Source organism: Dermacentor andersoni, chromosome 4 (genome assembly GCF_023375885.2).
Source record: "Dermacentor andersoni chromosome 4, qqDerAnde1_hic_scaffold, whole genome shotgun sequence".
In the NCBI taxonomy this organism is placed as follows: Eukaryota; Metazoa; Arthropoda; class Arachnida; order Ixodida; family Ixodidae; genus Dermacentor; species Dermacentor andersoni.
In genome coordinates this window covers 86,788,399-86,805,291 of record NC_092817.1, presented here as the reverse complement: position 1 = coordinate 86,805,291, position 16,893 = coordinate 86,788,399, and the positions used below count along the sequence as shown (strand labels likewise).

General features: G+C 44.3%; 1 long non-coding RNA gene across 1 annotated transcript in view; it reads left to right on the top strand.

The window, feature by feature from the left end:
- The window catches only part of LOC129386261 (uncharacterized), a 153,174-nt gene that overhangs the window by 54,969 nt on the left and 81,312 nt on the right, over positions 1-16,893 (top strand). The window lies entirely within an intron of this gene.

The window sequence follows — 16,893 nt, the reverse complement described above, 5'->3', positions numbered from 1 at the left end:
CGGAGCGTCCCACGCCGCCGCGAGTGGCGAAACACCGCCCCCCGTTGCTGTCGCCATGCCGCTGTACGGAAGGCTCGAGCCGTTCGAGCCTTCCGGCAGGACGGATCTCTCGTAGCGTCGTTTAGTACAGCGCAGGACGGAAAGAAACTCGCCAGCACGTGCCAGCACGCCGGTCCGCCGGCACGCTCCCCAGGAGTGACACCACTCTCGCCGGTTCTCTCCTGCGGCTGCCTCCTCACCCGGCACTCCGGGAAGCGAAGGAGGCGTGTCCGCGGGGGGGATTTAGAAAGCAATTTCCTCACCTTATATTAACAAAACGAAGAAAAAAATTTCAGAACCGTAAATTAATAGGTCTGTTCTTCTCAATCCCAGCAATTCATGGAATTTGAAAACGGTTTCAGCTTCCCTTTAACGTTACGAACAAACATATTTCGCTCCGTCACTCGTTGCCTTCTTTTCAAGCTTCTCTGTTAACCTCCTAGTTTCTGCCACAAGTATTAGTACCGGTAGAATGCATTGTACACTTTTCTTTCGAAGGATGGCGGTAAGCTGCTAGTCTTGATTTGGTAATACGTTCCGCATGCGCTCTAAACAAATCTATGCTTCCGTACATTTCCTTCTCATGATAGGGACCCCCTCTGAGTAATTGACCTAGATAAACGTACTCTTGCACATACTCTAGAAACTGGCTGCCAATCACGCGTTCTTGTTTCCTTTCTATGCCATTGAACATTACCTTACTCGTACACCTTCTCGATTAAGGCCTTTGTTCATTTGTTGCAATGAACAGCGTTATTGAACCGGGCAATGTGCTCTGCCAACTTTATGTTGCTCAGGAAGTAGTAAAGTGCGTTCCGCGTATTCCTTGCAGTTTTGCAGTTGTAAGCGCAGTACACAGGTCGGAGAAGGAGGACTTAGCGGCGAGAACTCTACGCACCAAAATCATGTCCCCATGTATGATATCAGGCATTTTGACTGGCGGCGTTTGTCAAAGATTTTGTTTATGATTCAGCGCTAGCATCTCCGTTGTTCCATCGATAGTGGCTTTTCTCGTGGAAACACACTACACGAGCGCCGACACTACACGAGGCGCAATGAATATGTTCCATAACAACACGTGCTTTGACACATGATGTCAGGTTATCGAAGCACTGTGAAAACTAGTTGGATGGGAAAAGAAAAGAAACAAGGATAACTGAAGTAGAGTATGGGAACATACCCATAAGAAAATAATTTTGTCAATGTGCCATTGCTAGAGCTAATAGCTATGCCGCTATATATTACGTTATAAGCACGGGTAAAGTGTGAGAGTGATTTCTTTACTAAGCTATTATACACAATATTTTATACAACTGCTGGTTTTCCAAGGAATTTTGCCTGATTCAAAACAACAAATCTGCGTAAGTGCAATAGAAGCTCTTTAAATATATATATATATATATATATATATATTGAGAGTCTACCGGGATCCGGTAGTTGAACAGGTACTTGTAGGTTGAGGACGCACGTACAAAAAAACGATGCTTTATTTCCTACGTTTCGGCCGGGGTCCAGTCTTCGTTAGCGAATACATGACACGGTATGGCGCTGCACTTAAATACGTACATGGCACAGAGGTCCACCTATGCGATTATCCACTGTAAAGACACATTGCTGGTGTAAGGAGCTTGCACTCGTGATGAATCAATAATACATGTCAAAGTTAAAAAAGAATGTGCAACGTGATGGTTGTAACAAGTGTTTAGAGTTACTGTTGTGTTACTTTTATGCTTCAATGGATAAAAAAACGCTCTTTTTTAAATAAGTAACTGGAACGCCAATGCACTTCATCGAACACTTTGACAAGTATTATCTCGGCACTGGCGCAGTCCAGGTATAATTAGTTCGAAGGGGGTACGCTTTGCAAGCTCACCGGCTATAATTCGTAGATCTATCTAAATGTATGCCGCAACGTAATTCAATAAAAAGTTAGTCAGGGTAATTATGTTAATTATTTTATTGAACATTTTGATTTCTTGTAGAAGTAACGGCCACCTCTTCGTATAATTTATACCAAGGTTTACAGCTGTGCTATCAGCCACAGGGAATTTTTAAAAACTCTTGACCTTCTAAAAAAATACATCCGATGTATATAAGGCTGAAATTGCACATCCATATTATTTCACGTGGTGTAGGCATGCTCACTATGTTTTGTGCTGAGGCACCTTCCGGTTTGTCCCCCTCCCACATACGAACAACCATTACCACAAGACAAATGCACAGTGTAAACTGCCCATTTGAGAACTGTACAAACGGTTGGCTTGACTGTCACTATTCCCAACGCTACGATTTTGCTGGCTCACTCGCCTTTAACCTTTCAAGCTTGTTCGGAACTGTCAAAAACACACTACCGTCCAATTTCTTAGCAACCTCATGATCAAGGGGGATAGATGGTGGGCGTAAGGAATGACTCTTTCTTGCTTCCAGAAGAAAGGCAACTACATTTTGAAGCCATTAAGAGGTTTTGTTCTTGAAAAACGACTTATGTTGGTAGTATGCCCAACTTTACATGGGCATACTACTACTTCAAGTGGTACTACTACTTCAAGTGGGTCTTTAGGTGGACTGCTGCTTTTCATCTCAGCGCCTCGGTCGGTAAGCACGTCGCGTCGGTAAGCAGCGCGTCGGTAAGCACATGATGTAAGGGACAGATCATGCGCAACACAAAGTACAAGTAGGGCTTTTCGTGGTAAGTCGGAAGACCGATCACAACCGGCTTTCATGGCTGAGTCATCAGAAGCATCGTCGACAACATTGTGTCAGCTCTTCGTAGCGAAATAAGTTAAAAGCTCCACCTGTTAAATAAAACACAAAGGGATTCATTCCTTACGTCAAAGCACATATACCGCTCGCCTTACAGATGTGACTCTTGGTCCATTCGACATCTAGATATCTACTGCACCTTTCTCTGTGCTACGTGCTGCTCTCATTACCCGGATCATCACACACCATATAGTGCAGCAATCAGGTTCGCCATGAAAGTTGTAAGCATGTGGATTTTCTTACGACTAATAGCGAAACGCGCATACTAGTGGTAACCAGAAACTGTGAATCAAATAATTACCACTGTGTTGTTTCTTGCCAAAAGTGAAATTCACGAAGCTTTCTGTTCGTAAACGCTGTGTGCTATTGACGGGTTGCGTTCGCTAATAGATGTGCGTCCGACGTTATCATCAGCTGGCGCCTGCTCTTACAGCTTGTTTAGAATAAGAACGTTTTTTGTTTGTTTATGCGCCGGGGTGTTTCGTTTACTTCTTGCCGACAGAAAACATCTTATGTTTTCTCACAGTAAAACACTGCGGGACATCGATAGTCGAGTCCGCAAAAAAGGAAACTACCATATAAATATACTTGCCTTGAACGAGATGGATTATGCCAGAAAGTAAAAAAAAAAAAAAAAAGGGCGCTGACAACGATGGTGCTGTCTTGATTCGGCCAAGCTTGCTTACTTTCTCGGGTAACAAAAAGTGCCTCTTGTGGCCTCGCACACTTACGGGCATGCCTTTGTACTTGAAAAGTATACAAACAAAACATATAGTAACGTGGAACATATTTTTCTTGAAACCTTAGCCTCTAATGCGCAGTTGTGCATACTAAACGAGTCTGCACGGTAGCGACGGCGGTTTAGAAGAATAAGCACGTGTCTATTAATATCTTCACGGAATTGGATGACGCCATTGTGACCACGGTGACTGAGCATTTCTACAGTGTGCGTTAAGCCGCAGCTACTCGTGCTGGAATATAAATGAACGGTCCACAATTAGTTGCGCACCGGGAGCAATGTCAGCAAAGAACGGCACGTAGGCCGACAGGTCATCAGTCCGTGCTCCCGACAAAGCGGAGACCGAGGCCGCTCAGAATGGAATTCAAGGAGCGTGGTCGTGGTTTTCGCCGCAAGGCTATTGTCTATGCGCGCAATTAATTTTCTGTGACGTCGCCCATTCTTTGATAGCGTCGCCTAATCCTGTGTCTGCAGTGAGAGACACGTACGTGGGCTCTCTTTCGAAAACGTTGTTGTGACGAAAAAGAGTTAGACTGCTCGCGAACATCAGAACAGCAGAACTTTGCAGTTTTGTCTCGAGTTACTATAGATCATAGTAACACGAGCCTGTCTGAAGTATATGGCGGATTTAGAGATTAAGCGCATGCGACTGACGGGATGGAGGCGAAGGCATGGGAAAACATCGCAACCATAAGTGGCAGGAATTCAAGGAATATCGTAAGAGGGAAACAGTCAGTTTCGGATTCTGCAAAGGCTTGGTCGGTTATTAAGCGAGTTGCTTACACAATCTCAAAAAGCGCTGATGGCCTGCCTGGACACGCCACCAGTATCCAAATTATGCGGATCCAACGCGCATGTTGGCCTCTGTGTGAAGTAACGCTGTCGCGAAAACGTTAATTAAATATTGCGCAACTAAGCGCTATGCGTACAATTCTGTCTAACGTCAACGCAGTGATATTCAGCGTTATTTTTTTGTTGGGTTTGAAAGTTTACTTAACATAAGTCATTTGCACAATTGCAAAGAAAGAACTTTTGAGACCTAAGATACTGTTAAAGGGTCCCTACCGATTCTTATTTAGAGTTCACGCAGAAACTCCTCTAGCAGATGCCTAAGTATGCGTAAGTATTGTGCCAATCGCTCATTTCAATGCAGCCCAGTGTCATTGTAAATGTTATGAAACGTTATTTGACCAGTAGTAACCCTTATCAACCCTCATCTGCCGTTATCAACTGTATTTTACATGATCTGACACTTATCAACTCTTATCGGTCCTTGTCAACCACGTTGTCTAGCGATACTGTTGCAAAACCAACCTTAGATTTGTTGATGGGTATGCAGTGCTTTATTGACGGTTGGGGTGCTTGTTTTGAGCTTGTTCTTTATTGAAACGTATGCTGTTATGTGTGTCGTACGGGTGATTTCAATGAATGTATGCACTGTTCGCTTCATTTTTCTGAGCGCTTGTAGCGTCTGCCTTACGTGGATATGAGCCGTTGTATTTTTTGCTTGCGTACAGGGGTATGAGCCATGTTCGTCTTAGGTGACGCGCGGACAGGATTCTCGTTGGGTAAGCATAGAAATGCTTACGCATCTAAAGTACACCTCTCAGGGGAACCGCTATTTCTCCAGCATAATTTACAAAACAAAAGCCACTAAAATATGTAAAGTAAGCCCGTATCGTGTATAGCAGAGAAAATGTTATAGACAATGTAATAATTTTCTGACAATTTCTCTTACATCGCTAGCACCTTATTCATAGAGGAAAAAAAAGTCAACGTTGCGTACGTGCATGCGCTGAGTTATGGTACCTCATTTGAAAAATAGAAAGAGGCTACAAACGTCAACCTAGACTTGTTACTTCTAGAAAAGTGAGGATATCGCGATGAGCCTGATCGCGTCGAGGCGCACAACCACTGGTGTACAAACACTCATTGAATGTCGTACACCACAGGCCAAGGAGATGATAGCACATCACTAGCAACATTCGCTGCGCAGTGAAAGGGGGACACACCAATATCAGGCGCTGAAGTGTCTCGAAGCAACCGCAAGACATACACGATGGAGTGGCCACACGTCCTTGCCGCTATGAGCTATAAGCAGACGCGGGACTTTCTGGCAAATTGTAACTGTACAGTGTGTGACGTAGTATTGTACGGTGACACTGCGTAACACTAGGAACGCCTTTGCGGGCTGCGTGACAGGGCCCACAGAAACAGTTCGTGTGTACGTGCGTGCGTGCGTGTGTGTGTAGGTTTCTTTCTTTCTTTATTTCTTTTTAAAATTTTTGTTATCCTTCTCTCTCTCACCTATCGCATCCCCTTGTCCCTCTCCTAGTACAGGGTAGCCAACAGGAGATAATCTCTGGTTAACCTCCCTGTCTTTCCTTTGCCTTTCTCTCTCTCTCTCTCTCTCTCTCTCAAATACGTTCACACAGACAACCTTTAGTTTGAGTAGTAGTGCTCTAGCGCGACGGGGCAAGCCTCAACCGCGAATACGGGACGGTAAAGTTCTATTTGCGCCGCGCTGGTCTGGATGCTCCTTCACTATGTGGCTACAAATCAGCAGATGAGGATCACCAAGCTTGCACAAAATTTCAGGGCAGACACATTCACTATGAGCGCAAGTTGAAGCCAGCCGATCAGCCTTTTCATTTCCGGCGATCCCTGCGCGTAAAGGTACCCATTGGGCAACATGAGATACCTCATGTGATCCAATTTTGTTGGCAGAGTGAGTAATGCTACGTACAAATGGACAATCAATTTGACTCAGTTGTAATCTTCTAAGAGCAGCACGGGATTCCGTGAAGATGACAAGCTCCAATGCGGACAACTCTTCTTGCACGTATGTCAGTGCAAAATTAATAGCTGTTAGCTCCGCAGTTGTTCACATGGCTGGATGGATTATATGAAGTATACGCCTTACTTGAGTCAAAGGGCACAAAAAAGCTGCAGAGGCACTTTGACCGTAGCTCTGTACAGATGTATCTGTGAACATTTGGAGATGATCTAGCGGTTTTTTGGGCATATATGACTGCACCAAGTGGCATATTGCTGAAACAGGCATATCAGACTTTTTGTGTATGTCAAGGATCGTGAGATAAATGGGGAATACGTGTTTGGTAATATATTTCTGAGGCGGAGGCGTAACTGAAGCAGTATTTTCAGAAATGCCAGCAATGTTCATAAATGATGCTGCCATTTCCCTCATGCGAGAAAACGGGCGGTGAATCAGTCGATCAAGAAGCGATTGACCATTCGATGAGTGATGCAGACGCTTGATCTGATACAGAGCTCTCTGATCTGCTTGAATTGTGGCTGCGTATGAAGGCTGACGTCTGTTGCTATGCATACAGTGCCAGCGCGCCAAAGTCATTGACACACTATAAGCGCGCCTGGTCATTTCCCACCACCAGACGTTCGTTTCGGCCAAATTCACATCGATATCGTTGGTCCGCTACCACCGTCCTCGAACCAACGATACATACTCATTTGTATCGGCAGCTTAACACGCTGGCCTGATGAAATGCCACTCTCTCACATTACTGCAGATACTGTAGCACAGGCCATCTTAAATATCTGGATTTCTCGTTACGGCGTACCACACCCCATAACGACAGAAAAAGGATGACAATTTGACTCGTCCCTCTTTCAAGCTCTCTCCCGTGTTCTGGGTGTAACGAACATACGAGCGCCAGCTCATCACACAAGTTCCAATGGCATGGTAGAACGCTTCCACCGTAAACTGAAGGCCGCACTTAGAGCCTATGACTACATGATTCCATAGACAGAGGACCTTCTTTTGATTCTACTAGGTCTTCGCATAGCTCTGAAAGCAGATGCTGTGTTCCTCAGCAGAACTCGTTTTCGGGACGACACTTCGCGTATCCGGTGAGTTCTTCGCCTCGGAACCGTCATCTGCTGACCTACAATCTTACACCGACCGCCTTCGCATTACAATGGCCACTGTTATGCCACCGCCGCTTCGTAACGATCGCAGAAATATTTGCGTGAGCCTATCTTTACTTTGTAGCAGTCACGTCCATCACGTGATTTATCCGTGACGACGCTATTCACGCGCGTTTACAAGCTCCTTACGACGGTCCCTTCAAAGTCCTCAAGTCTGACGCCAAGTTTCTCACACCTCTCAGCGGATGCGAAGAGACAATTTCGATCATACGCTTAAAGCCAGCTCATCTAGACTCTGGCAGTGTCATCTCCACAACTTAAGCCGCTCAACGGCAGTTGCCTGTCCACGTAGAACAGAGCTACGCTCACTGCCATATATTTTTTTACTTGGGTTGGCACGCGGCATAACACCATAATAGAGTTAAATATGAGCATGCAGGGTCGTTTCATATAGATACAGCAACAGTGACTTCGAAAATGTGTTGTCCATCATTCGCATTACTTTTTGAGTCAAAATTACGACTTATATAAGCTAATTTCTTTGTTCTTGCATCTGCTGGGCAAAAAAAAAAACATCGCGTCAATAAATTACCAGGATTGATTGATTGAAAACATCTTTGTTTGCTGAATATTCGTGGAACTCGTGGGTAAGCCGCCTATCCCGGTAGTCCACTGGTTATTACTACTGCGCTGGCCCTCCCCACCAGCCAGTGCTGACGGTCAGAGAGGGAGATAGAGGAAAGGGGAAAGGTAGGGAGGTTAACCAGAAGGGAAGATCCGGTTTGCTCAGGATCATCGCTGAGCAGAATAGCCTCCCACTGCTCTTTTGAGGGACTTGTAATGGGGTCAACTATGGGATTAAATTGGCAAGCCCACACCATGTGGTAGAGGTTAGCTATCTCTCCACAGTGTGGGCATTGTGGAGAGTATAGTGTAGGGTACCACTGGCGTAACCTAGCTGGCGTTGAGTATGTATTGGTTTGTAGTATCCTAAGGGTGTTCTCTTCTAACTTATTGAGGGATTTATGTGCTCTTGGGTATTCCTTCCTGGCTGTTCTGTATGGTGCGACATTGTCAGCATACACTGCTAAAGCAGCCATAGGTCGCAGCACCCTTCAAGGTCATCAGGGGGAGACGCCCGGTATAGAAGAGCTCGGGCATGCCTGTGAGCAGCTTCGTTTTCTCCTGGTAGTTCCAGGTGACCTGGAAACCAGATGACTGAGGCTTGGCTGGGTGGATGCTTAATCAGCAATGACAACCCTGACCTGTGAATTAATTCATTATTGAAGTTGCGACAGGCGTTCTCGGAGTCAGTGAGCACATCGGCGTTGGGGTTAGATACTATAGCTAATGCAATAGCTGCTTCCTCTGTGTGAGTGGGGTTGGATGTTTTCATGAAAGACGCTCTTTAATTTACAACCTGATTGTGTTTTCTCTGTTTGTGCTATGTCGTGAAAAACATTCGTAGGACAAAAGAGGGAGCCAAGAGTGCTGAGGTCATTATGTTTCAATGGATTATAGAATGACAGAGATGGGTTGCTCTCAGGAAACAAAGAAATATGAAAAATCATGAGGAGTGAACCAAAGTTGAGAATTCAATGAATGTGATATGATGCATAGAGTGCAGAAAATGAAGCTCTATTTCTTTTCTAGTTTCTGAATTCTCCATTTCCGCCTGGGTAAGCGTGGTCATGCCACTCAACAAGTGGAAAATGCGTTGCAGGCTTTTGTGATGAGGCCATAGGCCAGAGCTTATTGCAAGTGTACAGGACGTTTTTTTAGCTGCACCATTTTTTAAAATTAGGAACATATAAATTAAGGTGACGTTATGTTTACCATTCGAGTGTATGAATTGGCAGCGTCTAGATACAGAGAAATGCCAGTAATTACGTGCGCAATTAGCGAAATTACAGTAATTGACTTTCTAATTATCAACATAGGTGGCTACAGCAACAGCACCATATAGATTGTCACCTGGCCTAAAGAAACAATATCTTTCTTGCTTCTCATCAGCTCAACACTCCGCCAGTGCTTTTCAACACTCATGCGCGCTGCTCGAGATACCGACAGTAAATAATACAGATGGTAGTAGCTAGCACGGTTAAAAAAATTCGTGTAGTATTTCACCAGCAAACCAGGTAATAAGCGACACAAGCGCTACGTGTAATTGAGCATGCACTGGACTTCGTTTCCGCGTATTGCAGTTGCTGGTGTTTCCCAAAATTACATGTATTAATGTTTTTTTTTTCTTTTTGCAAATGCTGTCACTACTTAACTAGCCCTCGTCCAAGATTTGTACATATAGGTCGCATCGAGAGCTACTTTTCTGCCACCGGTAGAATGAGTTCAGGTAAATTTTTTTTTTGGTGGTGAGATCGCGAATAGAGACAGGGAACGACCGCATTGCACATGTAAGACACATTCACATGTAAACTGACTCAGCCAAAAATGGACGTTTACTTCACCACTTCTCACGCGAAGACTCACATTTGTGAACAAAACGAATGCTACATGAATACCCGTACACAAAAGCGGGCTGAAGGAGACCCAGCGACGAATTCAGATACACATCCATAGATCGTACGCCATTGCAGCGGATCGCGTGCCTGCCTTCACCTATGCGTGACCACCGAGTAGCCAACAGCCCGTGACCGGATTTCGGGGATGGATAGAGAAGCGTCGACGACGATTCGGTCATGGGAGAACCATGCACTCAGTATTTCAACGGGCGCCGCTAAAATAGCTTGGCAGTCGAACTGCGCGCACATAAAGACGCGTGTATCTCGAGCCCGCTGTTTGCACACAGTTTGTGAATTGTCGTAAAAAAAGAGCTCCACCATTGATTAGTTCGAAATGATGAGTTGAGTTTCCACTGAAGTGGAACGCCCATTCATTGATTGACTGTTCGCAAGCTAGCATGCTATTGATGAAAAGAAAGATTTGTCCAACTGCCCCGCCTTATACTACCGAAATGATTGAGAGTCTGTTACGGTCGGCGAATCCATACCGCAGTGAATACATAGAGCACCTGCAGGTTTCCTTTTAACTGAACGCAAAAGTACCTTGTAGCGAATTCTGGGAAGGGTAACTCGGAGCTTGCAATAAATTTAGGATTTCTGCGTAGCAGAAATTACTTCGTTGCTACACTGCTACGATTGCGTGATTGAGACAATGTCGTAAAATGACTAACTAAGGTTTATTAGTAGATACTTAGGTTTCTTGACCTGTCGAAATACCTATGTGATATAACATCCTTAGTACCCGACTGCAGTTGGCTGTGGCGCACAGCAGCTGTGCAGTATGAAACGACCTCACGTCATTACCATACTGCACTTGCAACAACTTACTCGGTCATCCAGCGAAGAATTAGTATTCAATATGCGAAATAAGTATTAAAGCTAGCTTGAAGCTCGTATCCTTGCTAGCTTAGTTCAAGCTCGACAGCTAATTTCTCTGCTTACACTTTGAGTCATACGTTGGCAGCGGAAAATGGTATACTTCTCAAGTCTAGCAATACGGTGTCTGCCGCTAACGAAAAAGTACACCTTATTTTCAGTTTGGGTGTGCAGTTATGTCCATCTTCGATACAGAAACGAATGCTTCGACTCCCTCAATCAGGAAAACTTGTCCGATGCACAAGAGTAATTCTCCGCCATTGCTACCTTGCAATGTTCCCAAAATGTAGTATTAGGATGGTGTACTTCACCATCGTCCAGGCGAAGGGACAAACGAGCACTGCTCTTATGACCCTCAAGATGACTGGGCTCGGCGACCGTATTGTTTTTGACTGCGCGGTGAGTGCTGGTGCGTGTGCGCACGCATCAATTATTTTAAGCGAAAGCTTTACTGGATGTGAACTTGCGATTTCGCCGTGGCCGTGGTCTGAGAGGCACATGACGTCGCCCCGCGTTCCTCGTCCCACCGCGTTCCTCGTCGTTGCGCTCGCCTCCGCTCGCTTCGCCAGCAGCGTCGCATGCCTGGTAACATGTCGGAGGATTGAATAGGAGAGCTCGCGTGCGCCGCAACAACAGTTGAGGCGGAAGTATGGACGGCGACAATTCTGATAAGCAGGAGGAGGCCCGGAACGAGATGAAGAGGAAACGAATTGCCCAGGAAACAGACGAACAGCGCGCCGAATGACTGGCTAAACGCCGCAACATAGCTAGACAACCAGACTAAGCTGGACTTGCAACCAAGATTAATTAAGGCTAACCATGCTATGCCTTAGCTTTCGCTACGTATACCCTGGCATAGCCGAGCTAAGCCACTGCCATTTTTTTGCCTTTCCTTGCTCTTTATCGTTTTCTGCCAGCTTCCCTCTCTCCCAGTGTAGGGTAGCAAACCAAGTGCCACCTGGTTAACTTCTCTGCCTTTACTTACCTCTTTTTTTTCTTGCTGTCTTACAACGGCATCCTGGACTAGGGACGCCGCCTACCTCGGTCGATTTCACCATCAGCTCATTTCTATAAATAAAGTTTATGCCTTCTCTCGTCCTCCCGTTTCGCGCGTTCACTCACGCCGGGGCCTTGTGAAGCCATCACACGTAAGAAGAAAGGCAATGGGGAAAACACCCCCTCTATAATAAAACATAAAATAGGTCCAATAAAAAGGCAAATTTGTTGTGCATGAATTATTACCTATAGAAGCATTTAGACGTGTAGTACGTTTTTATGGGAAGCTAATTTTTAATAAACAGTCATCGGTGATGCAGTGGAATGTAACCGGTTTTTATCCGAAATATCTAAAATAAAAATTCTATAAACATATACCTTAATTTTCATCCGAAACATGAAAATAGTGCTGAATCCAATGATGATCCAACATTTAGGCCCCAGCAGTATCAATCCGAGTAGAAAATCATTTTGGTTTCTATATACGAACATAAGAAGCATTCTTACTAAAGTAGATGCTTTTCAAAAGCTAGTTAATACAACAGAATCATATTTGTTTGCAATCACAGAAACATGGCTTAACCCTCCTATAACTAACTGTGACATACAACATTTTCCAGACTTCAATATTTTCCGACGTTACCGAACTAATAAACGTGGTGGACGCGTATTAATAGGTAGTCATAAATGTTTTCAGTGTACCCAAATTAAGGCATCCTCGTGTTTAGAAATTATATTCGTTCTCTGCAATGCTTTGTATCCCTCCATGATAATTGGTGTTTGTTATCGCCCTCCTGGTAGTGACGTTCTTTTTGCACCCGAATACCATGAGGCACTTGACTCTCTAACCGAGTTTTAGCGACATCTTCCGATATGCTGTTCGGCGACATTAATTTTCCGGCTATCTCCTGGACCAATCTATCATGGGTAGCCTTCAAAAATGGTACCGAGGGCAATTTCATCAATTCATGCCTAACATTTGGACTAACGCTACTCATCAATGAACCCATATGCTACAGCGATAATTCTTCTAATATTCTAGATTTTTTTGTTGCCTCTGAGCCCGACAGGTTATCAAAAATGTCGTTTTTGCCAGGGCTCAGTGACTATTCAGTAATCCATGCAGCCTACTCCTGTCAACTTTCGCATTTCACTAAGACAACTAAAACAATGACATTGTACGATAAGGGTAATTATTACGCTATAAACATGGAGCTCGAAGAATTTACATCTTTTCTTCTAACTGACTTTTCAAAGCGTTCAGTCCAGACTAACTGGTTACTATTAGAAAATGCCAGACCTGTTCACTAAGCATGTGCCCAACGTTATCGTAACCGAAAAGAAATCATCCCCATGGTTCAACGTCACATTGAAGCGGCTGAATAATAATAAGAAAGGCTTTTTCGTTCCGCAAAACGCTCCAATGACGCACGCGCATGAAGCAGCTACTATGACATAGAAAAAAAAAATTGTGAAAGACTGGAAAACAAAGAAAAACTTTCATTTTTTTCACAGACGTTGCCCACTACGTTACGAAATAACAAAAAAAAAATTCTGGAACTCCATTAACTCTGATAACCCCCAACCATTAGCATTGTGAGATGAACAAAACCATCCAATTCCTGATCTTGAGGGCACTAAACATTTTTTTTCTTTCATGTCTACCACCGAACTTGCCCAAAACTTACCTCCCTCTTCTTATCTCGACTGCACCGAGATGCCCGAGATCACATTTCATCCGAACGGCAATGCAAAACTAATCGACTCGTTCAAACTCCCATCTTCATGTGGCGTGGACGCCATCAATGCGGAAATGCTGAAAAACACGAAATTGATTGCTAGCGTGGTGCTATGTCATATTTTTTAGCACTCAATATAAACAGGAGTGGTACTGGCAGAGTGTAAAGTGGTAAAGATTGTTCCAGTACCCAAAAAAGGTCCGCCAGCTTTGTGCAGCAGTTATTGCGCAATTTAACTTACTAGCATTTGTTCTGGACTAATGGAACATGCTATCTACTCAAACATTGTCAGTTTGTTAGAGTGCAATGATTTCTTTCATTCTAGTCAACCCGGCTTCCATTGGACTCTCATGCGATATCCAACTAGCTTTATTTTATAATAGTAGTTCCAGCCTTGACTTAAACCTAACCGTCGATGCTCTCTTCTCAGACTTTGAAAAAGCATGCGACAAAATTACGCATTAACGGCTCCTTCTAAAGCTTTCTTGTCTAAACATTAGAACGCCTGTATACAATTGGATTCGCCGTTTTCTCGCCAATCGACAACAGTTTGTCTACGCTAACACCCACTCATCAAACCAATACCCCTTAATCTCTGGTGTGCCACACGATGCAGTCGCTGGACTCATAAATTTTTTTTTTATTTATTATAATGACCTCCCAGCTAATATCTCTTCTACCATTCATTTATTTGCAAATGCCTGCGTTGGCTATCGTTCCATTAGAAACAGCGCAGATATTATTACACTTCAAAATGTCCTCAACCTTATTGAGTCCTGGTGTAACACATGGTTGATGTCTTTAAAAAACTTCATTATTATATTTCCACCGCAGGTCACATTACCAGCCAGCACAATATATCATTTCCGGCTCGCCAATATCATGCACTGAATCTTATAAATATATTGGCGTAACATTTTCAAGCGATCTCTCCTGGTCAACTCACGTAACAAACGTAGCTAAGTCCGCGAATTGCGCTTTAGGCTTTCTTCGTAGGCACTTGAGACTCACTCCCCCATCAATGAAACTAATACCTTATCTTACATTTGTTCGCCCAAAGTTAGAATACGCATGCGCTGTTTAGGATCCTCATCAATCTGACCTATCTAACATTCTCTAATAAGTGTAAAATCGTGAAGCTCGTTTTATTAACTCTGTATTCTTACCATTCCAGCATTTCCGAGCTTAAGGCTTGTGGTCACCTCGCCAACCTTGAATTGTGACGTCACATATCTAGACGATGCCTTTACCACAAATTTTATAATGCTCCCTCCGAAGTTCCAGCTAAATTTTACCAGTTCATCGCTTGCCCAGCCGCACAAACCACCCCAGGGCGGTTTGCCCTCCCCCAGAGCAAACTACCACTCACCTTCACTCCTTTTTTTGTGACCACCCTACGGGTTTGGAACCATCTACATACAGCTGCCATGCAGCATTCTAGTCCACATCAATTCACGGCGGCACTGGAATCGCACTTTCAATGTGATTAAAATCCATCCCTCATGTAACACCCCAACTGGGGCTTTTGAGATATAATAACTGAAATGAAATCCTTCGCATTGTCGTTGATTACTGTGCAGACTGTTTGTAAGCGCTTGACCCTGTACGCTTCGAGACTTACACATTATCTTCATGTGAAATCTATAGGGCACAACAAGCTGGGCGATTTAGTGACTGAACATATTCCTAGGGGTGGGCAGCGCAACCTGGACGACCAGTTGTTAGTCTACGCTTGTATCGTCCACGTCCTTTTGTCCTTCGTCCGGGTCGCGCTGCCCGCCCCTAGGAATATGATCTGTAGAACACCCTAAGAAATCATCCCTCCTGCATCGCGTCTCTGTCAGGCTGCTGTGCAAGAAAATGCAAATTTATGCAGACGAATGGCATTAAAATGGTTTTCTAGCTAAATTGCTTAGTGAGAGAACCAGTCTAGGAAAAATAAATTGTTTCCACGTACGTATCTTTAATATACTTTTTTGTACACTTTGAAGCACGTGTCAACGTTCTCACCTATCAACACGCTCTTTCTATGCGTACTTTTGAACACATAGAGACTTTCCCCGTAACCGAAAGGGAGCAGTCAGAAACATGCTACGGCTAACTTGTTGGTATGCCGGTCATTTCACCGCGTCATACGTCACCTTTGGCGATCACCAGGAAAGGGAGGGGAAAGAGAAAAATTGTATTTCAGGGGGCCGTGCTTTGTAAAAATTTATTTCCGATAACTTTACTCATTTCTTACCAATCATCGTGCTGTGGCAGTGCCCGGTAATAATTCGCATGCAGCTTAAACAAAATTATAGGGTTTGACATGCCGAAAGCACTTTCTGATTATGAGGCACGCCGTAGTGGGGGACTCCGAAAATTTGGATCACCTGGGGTTCTTTAACGTGCACCTAAATCTAAGTACACGGGTGTGTTCGCATTTCGCCCCCATCGAAATGCGGCAGCCGTGGCCGGGATTCGATACCGCGACCTCGTGCTTAGCAGCCCAACACCATAGCCACTAAGCAACCACAGTGGGTGCGCAGGCAGCTTCATGCGAGCCAGTCAGGAAGGTAAACAGATACTAAAAGATAAAAAAAAAATACGAACTCTGTTTCTATGACAACGCTTCAAAGGAATATAAATTAGCAGCATATCGAATAACCCAGAAAGAAACGCTTACGTAGTAGATGACGGCCTGCATCAACAGGATTGCCAGCAGTCAAGAAACTAGCAAGGCATTTGTTCTTTTGGCCGAAATACATATACGTTACGTCCATAATCAAGCGCAGCATCTTGGACTGTCATGCGAACTCGTAACATTGAACGATGAATGTGTTGTGACTTCTACGCACACTTTGGAGGAACGTATAGCATGACTGAAAGAACCGTTCTTTGCAAGGAATGCCTTGCTTCGGTTCTGATTGATCGAGCCAATATTAACGGCCGCTGACTGGCACTTCAATACGAAGGTGCCTAACGTCGAAACCAGAAGAAAAACAGAAAGCGGAACCGCTCAACACCACTCAGGAAATCTCAGAGGCCACGTCAACCTTAGCTGAATGCAAGAAAATAGATTGGTCACACAGTAAACGTTCAGCAAATGTGAGTGCAGCAACTGGAGCGTGATCAATAGGCCACCATCTGCAACCGTTCATCTTTGTTTTTTGTCTTTCCTTTTCACTCGAAGACTAGTCCGGGCTCCAGTTTATATATTCCACACTTTTGATGCTTGAACTTGAGCCTTATTTTCTTTTTCGTTAAGTTCAAAACTTGCACGGAGGAGCTGTGCCTAACATTTAGCGTTTGTTTCTAGTACTTCTCATCATGA